General features: G+C 33.1%; 1 protein-coding gene across 1 annotated transcript in view; it reads left to right on the top strand.

The window, feature by feature from the left end:
• Positions 1-9,145: 9,145 nt before the first annotated feature.
• The window catches only part of slc1a3b (solute carrier family 1 member 3b), a 13,061-nt gene continuing 12,597 nt past the window's right edge, over positions 9,146-9,609 (top strand). Inside the window, exon 1 of the mRNA XM_073829462.1 lies at positions 9,146-9,307. The gene's annotated coding sequence lies outside the window, so the exon portion shown is untranslated. The remainder of the gene's footprint in view (positions 9,308-9,609) is intronic.

Genomic DNA, 9,609 nt, shown 5'->3' with positions numbered 1-9,609 from the left:
AGTCTGACTTATTTTGTGCCAAATCAAGTGACAATAAGTCAGACTAACTGAAATAAGCCTGGCTTATTTGGTAAACTTGTTTTATGGAACACCCCCCTGGGAATGTTTTTTATTACCATGTCTTGTCACATCAAGATTGAGTTTGCATGCGCATTAAAATTATTTCTATTAAACCAGCATTTAAACAGCAAAATGCAGCTGCTTCAGGTGTCTTTACCTTACTGTAACCTTTAAATTCATAATAGCAATCTTACCATCTGTCAAATTTAGATTATTGTTACTGTAAAGCAACAAATAGAGATTTTTTTAATCGTAGTAGGCTTATTATATGCACAGACTTTCTAGGAAACACACGTTTAGAATGTTTATATGAACAGATTAGTTAGCATTTAGCATGGTCTGTGGCAGACTTTACTAAGTGTCAGGGCAACAAAATTAGATAAACAAGAATGTAATATTAAGTCATTTAAATCATGAAGAAAATATTGTCTTTGTGCTCCATTTAGTAAAAACGGTTTTAAACAAAGCCATGTCTTGCGTCTCTGCACACAGCAGTGTTTAATTACTGAATGAATTTACCTTTTTTAAACACCTTGAATCAGTGATTCACTGGCCCATTCATAAAATTCTTTATAAAAAATTTCAATAAAACGTTTCTTCAGTTTTTTTTCTTACTACAGCGTTCATATGTAGTATATAATAAAAATAAAAAAATGCATACAGCATCAAGTTCGACAGTTGAGGCAAATTCTATAAACACTGCTTTAAAAAAATCTTTTTTTTTTCTTGTGCTTGCAGGTTCGTTCAGACAGTCAATCTTTGTGGCAGCAAATGCATTGACAGTCACAGATCAGATGGACTTCTGGAAAGAGGGTGCAAACAACAAGCATCAGCCTGAATCCCATTCTGCTGTTTCTCATCAGAGAGCTTGTCAACTTTGACTCAAAATTACTAAAATTTAACACAACACAAACTCATTTTTACTGTATGATTTTATTTTATTTACACTACCAGACAAAGCTTTTGAACAGTAAGATTTTAAATGTTTTTAAAGTAGGTCTCTTCTGCTCACTAAGCCTGCATTTATTTGATCCAAAGTACAGCAAAAACAGTACACTTTTGAGCCGTTTTCTTTTTGAATATATTTTAAAATGTCATTAATTCAAAGCTGAATTTTTAGGATCATTACTGCAGTCACATGATCCTTCAGTAATCATTCTAATTATCTGATTTTCTGCTCAAAAACTATTATTATGATGTTGCTGAGATTAATATAATGCTAAAAACAGTGAAGTAGATTTTTTTCAGGTTTCTTTAATGAATAGAAGGTTCAGATAAACAGCATTTATCTGAAATAGAAATAGTTTGTAACATTATGAATGTCTTTATCATCACTTTTAATCAATTTAAGTCATCCTTGCTAAATAATATCTTTCTATTCATCAAAGAATCCTGAAAAATTTAAAAATTAAATAAAATATGTTTATCAGCATACTAGAATGATTTCTGAAGGATCATGTGATACTGAAGACGAGTAATGATGCTGAAAATTTAGCTTTGATCAAAGGAATAAATTAAATTGTAAAATATATTCAAATAGCAGTTCATTTATATAATTTATCACAATTGTATTGCTTTTGCTGTAATTTGGATCAAATTAATGCAGGCTTGGTGTGCAGAAGAGAATTCTTTAAAAAAATCTTAGTGTTCAAAAACTTTTGACTGGTAGTGTACTTACTTATTTTTGCTTTTCAGTATGTGTATGTTTGCCATGATACAAAGTCTCCAGGGGACTGTGGTGATGCCCTTTTTTCTGCTGTATCCTAGAGGTCAACATTTGTAATTTGTACTTTTAAAAAGAAAATGTTCAACAAATAAAAAGAATATTATCAGAACTAATGCTTATGAGTTATTGTGATTTTTATGGGTTTGGGGTGGTAAAAATCTTAAAATACAGTGCTATACGACAATTGGATTGTTTTTACAGGTAAAAAAAATTTAAAATAAATGAAAATAAACTCTATAGTACTGATACTGTAATTGAAAATACAGTAAAAATACTGTAATTGAAGATACAGTAAAACACTGTAAATGAAATTACAATAAAAATACTGTAAATGAAATTACAGTAAAGGTCTTTTAGTACTGTAAATGCACTTACAGTAATAATACTGTAAACATTTTTACAGTAACTTACTGGCATCCAGCTGCCAGTAAGTTACTGTAAAATTTACAGCAAACTTTTTACAGTGCAGGTATACATGCACATACCTACATTTTCTGCAGTTATTTATTTATTTGTAATACTAATTTAGTACTAAAACATGCCTGTCACAATTTTTCACTGCTTCTTTAAAGTTCCTCATGATTGAACGTCAGGAGAAAATGTGCATGAAACAAGCGATATCAGATGTTTTAAGTGAATTCATCTGTTTCATATGGACTGTAAACCTGATATCTTCAGGTTGCTGGCGGCTCTATTCTACTCCATCCAAACTCTCAGACTCAACAAGTTCTGGGAACGCAGTGCACTCACCCAACTGCCCTGCTTCCCCAAAATCTACGAGTCTTCAAATGCTCTCCCTCAAAACTGTAAGCAGAAAGACTGAAAGCGTCTTTTGTGCTTCATCTCTTTTGTCTGTCGGGAAGAGAGAGGGAATGGATGGGTGATGGGGAAGAGGAGGGGTGGAGGGGTTACTGGTCTGGAAGTGTTTGGTCCAAATTACACATTCAAGGCGAGCACTGTTTATGATTACTCTCACAGAGGCCAGACAAAAGCAGAGACATTCCAAGAGCCCAGTGAAGAGGACCAGCTTATTCGGAGAAAAGGACAGAGACCTACATCATAACCTCATTCACATGAACTCAGACCTGGAGGGACCAGTATCATCTGTAAATACAAGTAAAACCTTCATATGCATCTGGATCACTGAGCAATAAACAGAGGTGGGTAGAGTACCCAAAATCTGTACTCAAGTAAAAGTACAAGTACTTATGGAAATATTTACTCAAGTAAGAGTAAAAGTAACAATCTTAATAGTTACTTGAGTAAGAGTAAAAAAGAATTCGATGGAAAAAGTACTCAAGTAGGTAGTTACTAGTTACTTATGATCTGATATGAAGTGAAAACCTTGAATTTCAAACTGTTTGGAAAGCACACCTCTCCCTGAAAACATAGGCTGAAGTAAAGTATATATATATATATATATATGTATGTATGTATGTGACCCTGGACCACAGAACCAGTCATATGGTTAAAATATACAAAACTGAGATGTATACATCTTATGAAAGCTCAATAAATAAGCTTTCTATTGATGTATGGTTTGTGAGGATAGGACAATATTTAGCCGAGATTCATCTATTTGAAAATCTGAAATCTAAGGGTGCAAAAAATCAAAATACTGAGAAAATCACCTTTAAAGTTGTCCAAATGAAGTTCTTAACAATGCATATTACTAATCAAAAATTACATTTTGATATGTTTACACTAGGAATTTTACAAAAAAATCTTCATGGAACATGATCTTTACTTAATTTCCTAATGATTTTTGGCATAAAAAAAAAAATCAATAATTTTGACCCATACAATGTATTTTTGGCTATTGCTACAAATATACCCCAGCGACTTAAGACTGCTCCAGGGTCACACACACACACACACACACACACACACACATATATATATAATGGGCTCGCAAAATTTCAAAATTTCTGGTAGCCCTTCGGGCAGTTACTCTTCAGATTTTGGTAGCCCTAAAATTAATTTAACTAGCCCAAATAAAAAAAATACCTTTTTTTTTTTAAATATAGAAAATCAGATAGGAGTCTAATCAAGAAATGTTTTTAATACATAAATATAAACAAATATCAAGGAAGTAATTTTATTTCATTATATTTATTTCATTTAGTGTATCTGCAGAATTTTTGAATATTAATTTAAAGCAATTTATGAACCTTTTTAAGATCTGCAAAAGTAAAAACAGTAATGGGATTGGACAATGTAAAGTGAATATATTAAGCCATAAAATGGCATGATTTAAAATTCAGATACAGTTTCACACAAAAACAAAATATCTTACACTATGGCATTTCATCCTTTATAAAATTAAAAGGGATAAATTGAGTATATAATTTATTATATTTATTTAAAACATAAATATTACTGTACTTGTTTAGATTTTTAGAAGGCACCTTAAATTTTTACATTTACAACTCTGTGTTTGCTGCATAAAACATAGGTCGATAATTGCAATCATTTGACCATAAATAGCTGAAAAAATTGTATTGGAAATAAAAAATTCATTCTGTCATGAGGGGGCGCTTTAGGAGCGCTCAGAGCCATATAAAAAGAGAGTTGCGACACGCTTTGATCTCGCCGCCGCACGGTCACGTGGTTCATGGAGCTCTCAATAGTTCCAAACAGCTCCGCGCTGTCAATGTGTTTGAATGGAGTTAAATAGGATAGACAGCAGTTTTACTATATTTGCAGCAATTTCGAGAAATTATTAACACATAATGTGCATTGATTGTGTATTGATAACTTCTCTGAATACGCTTTACAATCGCATTTTATTCTGGGGAGTGATAAAGAGACATAATTAATATGTTCTCATACTCTTTGGCAGTCAAATGTGACCAAACACCTTAAGTGTAACTTTTATTCAATTAAATAACTGTAATATATATAGTTAAGTTCTATTTAGTAAATATTTTGAGGTTTTTTTTTGTACTTAATATGTGCAATAATGATCCTGACCATTTAAAAGATAACATTTTCTAATATAGTATTTAGATTACAGTTAGTGTAATATTTAAGGTTAAATATATCTGCATGTGTATTTGGACATGATCAAACACTTTTTTTATACAGTATGTTTCGATTTAACGATTTAATGTTAAATAAATAGAAGTAATTTACTCTTGTTTTATGATATTCAAATATACAACATAAGTGAATATTATAAAAGGCAAGCAAAAATGGCATTTAACATAATAGAAAAGATGAAAATAATGTTTAAAAAACACAAGGCAACGAATTGCATTCAGCATACATTTTTATCGTGTTTCTTGAATGCAGTCTTTACTGAAACTCAACCTCCTACAGTGAGAGAAAGATTGCAGAAAGACTAAAAACATAAAAATATGACAACTAGTATCTGGTTATGGTCGCTATTACGGTGTTTCTCACGTTATCCAGCTGCATTTACAGTTTAACTGTTTATTTTTTAACGATAAACATTAACTATAACACGCTTCATAAAATACCACTATTGGCCAGTTTTTCGAGAGGTCAACTGATGCGTTAAAATGTAAAGAAATGCAGTAATTTCTTCAATATACTTGCGACTGTGCTTGAGAAGCGCTGAAATGAATGGGCTTCAATGGAGGAGCTATTGGTTGTTTGGAACTATTGACCGCTCCATGACACGCTTTACTTCCGCATTCCTCAGTTCCTATGGAAGCCTATGGGAGTGTCGCAACTCTCTTTTTATATGGCTCTGGGAGCGCTGAAATACTACGGTTTCCCTAGTAACGGCTGTACACAAAGCAGCATTAACGCAGTTTTATCAGGTTTTATCAGAAAATTCCAACGACACGTTTCTGAGGACAGTAATGGAGGAACGCCATCAAATGTAGCGAAGTAAAAGTAAAGTTTTTTCACTATAAATGTACTCGAGTAAGAGTAACAGTACCTATCTTTAAATATACTCTAAAAGTATAGTTACCCCAAAAATTTAGTAAATGTAACGAAGTAAATGTAAATCGTTACTACCCACCTCTGGCAATAAAATATAAATGATATTATAAAACCAATAGTTTCAGACCTGCTAAAACACATATCCAACTTTTTCTTCCCATAAGAGTGGGTGCAACCATATGTAAATGTTATACGTCTGGCTTCCGGTCTCATCCGCCTCCAGCTATTTTTAGCTGTACAAAACAGCTCATTTTGCTGCTGGATATTGCAAATTGGTGTGTCTTACCATATTATTTCAATGTATTATCTTAACATCTAAGCAATTACTGCAAAAAATCTGAATTGCGAGATACATAGTCACAGTTCTGACTTTTTTCTCAGAATTGCGTGATAAAAACTTGCAATTCTGACTTTTTTTCTCACAATTTTGAGTTTGTATCTCCCAATGCTGACTTTTTTCTCAGAATTGTAAGATATAAACTCGCACTTGTGAGTTTAAAAAGTCCAATTTTAGGGGGGAAAAAGACTATGAAAAAAGACTACGTAAGTTTATGTCACGATTCTGACTCAACTCTTAAAACTTGCAATTCTGAGAAAAAAAGTCAGAATTGAGAGTTCATGTCTCACAGTTCTTGCTTTATTTCTCAAAATTTAGAGTTTACGTCTTGCAATTCTGTGAGTTTATATCACAATTCTGACTGCAAAATGTGAAATATAAACTTGCAATTGTGAGTTATAAAGTCCAATTTTAAAGGGGAAAAAAGACTGGTCTGTTCTTAGAATTGCAAATTAATATTTCTCACAATTCTGACTTAACTCGCAATTGCATGTTATAAAGTCAGAATTGCGAGTTATAAACTCAGAATTGTGATTTTATATCTCGCAGTTCTCAATTTATATCTTAAAATTGTGAGTCTACGTCTCACAATTCTGACTTCGTAAGTCACAGTTGTGAGTTTTTTTTATCATAATTCTGCGAAAAAAGTCACAAATGCGAGATATAAACTCGCAATTCTGAGAATTTTTTTTTTAAGTTTACGCCTTGCAATTCTGAATTTATAACTTTCAATTAAATCTCACAATTCAGACTTTTTTTCTTGCAATTGTGAGAAATAAACTTGCAATTGGGAGTTATAAAGTCCAATTTCAAATGAGGAAAAAAGTCTGGTATGTTCTTAGAATTGCAAAATTAATATATCTCACAATTCTGACTTAACCCGCAATTGCATGTTATAATGTCAGAAGTGCGAGTTATAAACTCACAATTCTGAGAAAAAAGTCAGAATTGTGAGTTTATATCTCACAGTTCTCAATTTGTATCTTAAAATATAAATTCAGAAATTTTTTCTTGCAATTGTGAGATATAAACTCATCCAATTTTGAAGGGGGGAAAAACTGATATGAATTGCAAGTTTATATCGCACAATTCCGACTTAATAACTCACAACTTTATATAATACTTTTGAGAAAAAAAGTCAGAATTGCAAGTTTGTATCATGCAACTGTGAGAAAAAAATTCAGAATTGTGAAATAAAAAGTTGCAATTATCTTTACCCGGAAACGGGCTTCCATAACTTGCTGTTTTTCCCCTGACACATTCATAATTAGGTCTATATCTGCCAGTGCGCTGTGGCAAGCTTTTTTTGCATGTGTTTGAGCACTTATTAGGCCATGTAAAGGCTCAGTATTATGATTTAGTATGGTTTATTATAATTGTATAATTACGACTAATAGTTGACTAATGCTTAAAATGAACAACCACTAGTCAACCAGAAAAATCTTTAGTCGAGGGCAGCCCTAATTTTTGATTAGTAATATGCATTGCTAAGGACTTCATTTGGACAACTTTAAAGGCGATTTTCTCAGCATTTAGATTTTTTTGCACCCTCAGATTCCAGATTTTCAAATAGTTGTATCTCAGCCAAATATTTAGTTTTTTTTGGTATTTTAGTTTTGTTGTCCAGGGTCACATATTGGCAATGATCGGATGTAAACAACAGCATGGATTGCATGGTTAATGTACTACTGAATACGTTGTTCTGCTAATTAATGCTGATTAAACCACAGAAAAAATGTGTGGAAGCTGCTAAATCATATAGAGAAGGACTTAGTAACCAGGAAAGGGCGCAATAATTTGACAAGCTAAAGTTAATAGGTGGTAAAGATGCATACCAGCAGCATTAATTAAGATATTAGCTTAATATTTCACCTACTTGACTGGAAACGATAAGAACAAATACAAATGTTGACAAGATTCTTGCCCTGGAAATCCTGGTTCAGTTTGGCCAACCACAAATGCCTTTTGTTTCTCAAACAGTTTTTTTTTTTTTTTTTTTGCTCTCTTCTCCTTGATTTGTAATAACTTGGCAGTCTATAGTACTCCAACCCCCGGTTTCACAGACAAGGCTTAAGCCTAATCCTAGACTAAAATGTAAATCTGAGCTGTTTCAACTGAAAAAAACTTGCACTGACTGATCTTAAAATATATCAGTGCCTTTGTTTTGTCTTAGGATGCACATCGGTAATGTTTTTTCTTAACAAGTTTATAAATAATTTCTTAAATGTCCTAATTGAACTATGGCCTAATCCTGGTTTAGTCAAAGCCCTGTCTGAGAAACCGGGCCCAAATGTTTTTCCTGGTCCGAACGATTAGTACAGGCCAAAAAATGACAATAAATGACCATTTTCAGAGGCAATAATCAGCAAAATATACAAGTTTCTTTTGGTTCACTGGCATTGTTTACATTCAGTGCCGCTAATATGGCAGATTGATGATGCCTTGTGAAAACACTCTTATATATTTGTATTTATCCCACTATTGTTATATTTGTTGCACTATGAGATCTAATAAAACAAAATATGTCCAAAATATTTTGTCACCCGTCCTATCTTAATGCTTAATTTGATACGCGAACAATGAATAACACCGTTAATTGGTTATATGTAAATATAAATGACACTGAGGTGACGTCACCTCACGGGACGGGAACGGTTCACACACTGAATGAGGGAAGTTCTGTTTGTCGGGCCTGAGGGGGAGGTGAGTGTGTGAAACAACTCTCACCCCGCAGGAAGTCCCATCACGAGTGTCATCTGAATAGTCCAAAGACCTACCGAGAGCGGAGGCTCTGCGGTGGGCGGCGTTATTCCTCGAAATGACAGAACGCCTTCGTTCTCAGGCATTGAAACCGTCTCTCAGGATTAAATGTCAAACACGATGTGAGTTCTGAACGTTTAGCGTTGAATGTCGCATAAACATCGACTGAGGCTCACCTCAAAGAAAACTTGGAAAGTTGACAGGATTTGTATAAAATTAGCATCTTGAAACGGAACAGTTTTTTTTAAATGTCGGTATTTTTTTTACAGTCTCATATGTTTTAATGTAGAATCAATTAAGAATCCTCCTGCCATTCCGTCATGTGCCACCATTGGGCCCCCCTTTGAAGTGTCTCTTGAGCATCTCCTCTTTAGAGTTAAGCTCCTCCCCTTCTGAGATCCTGAGTGTCAGGAGCTTCTTACTGGTGGAAGGTTATTAAATTCCCAGCACAGACTGGCTAACTCTGATCACTCAGGGCATCTTTCAGCACAAGAGCTCACTGGAAGCAGGTAGGCAGCTTCTTCTCTTAGCTACTTGTAGCTATGGATCTTTTTTTCTTTATTATTTTGGCTGAGCAACATTTGCCTGGAAATCTGTTAAAAAGTAAGTTGTGTGTAGCTATAATGATTACAGATGTTATTAAAAATGACAGTGATTTTCCTTTGTAGAATAAAAATGCTTAATTTTACATGAAATTTCAATGCATATATAATTTAAGTGCATATAAATTATAATTCTATCCATCTATCTATCTATATCTATCTATGTGTATATATATGTATATATAGTTTTATTTCAGTAAGATTTAAAT

The sequence above is a fragment of the Garra rufa genome, chromosome 23 (genome assembly GCF_049309525.1).
Source record: "Garra rufa chromosome 23, GarRuf1.0, whole genome shotgun sequence".
NCBI lineage: Eukaryota > Metazoa > Chordata > Actinopteri > Cypriniformes > Cyprinidae > Garra > Garra rufa.
This window is presented reverse-complemented; position numbering and strand designations above follow the sequence as displayed.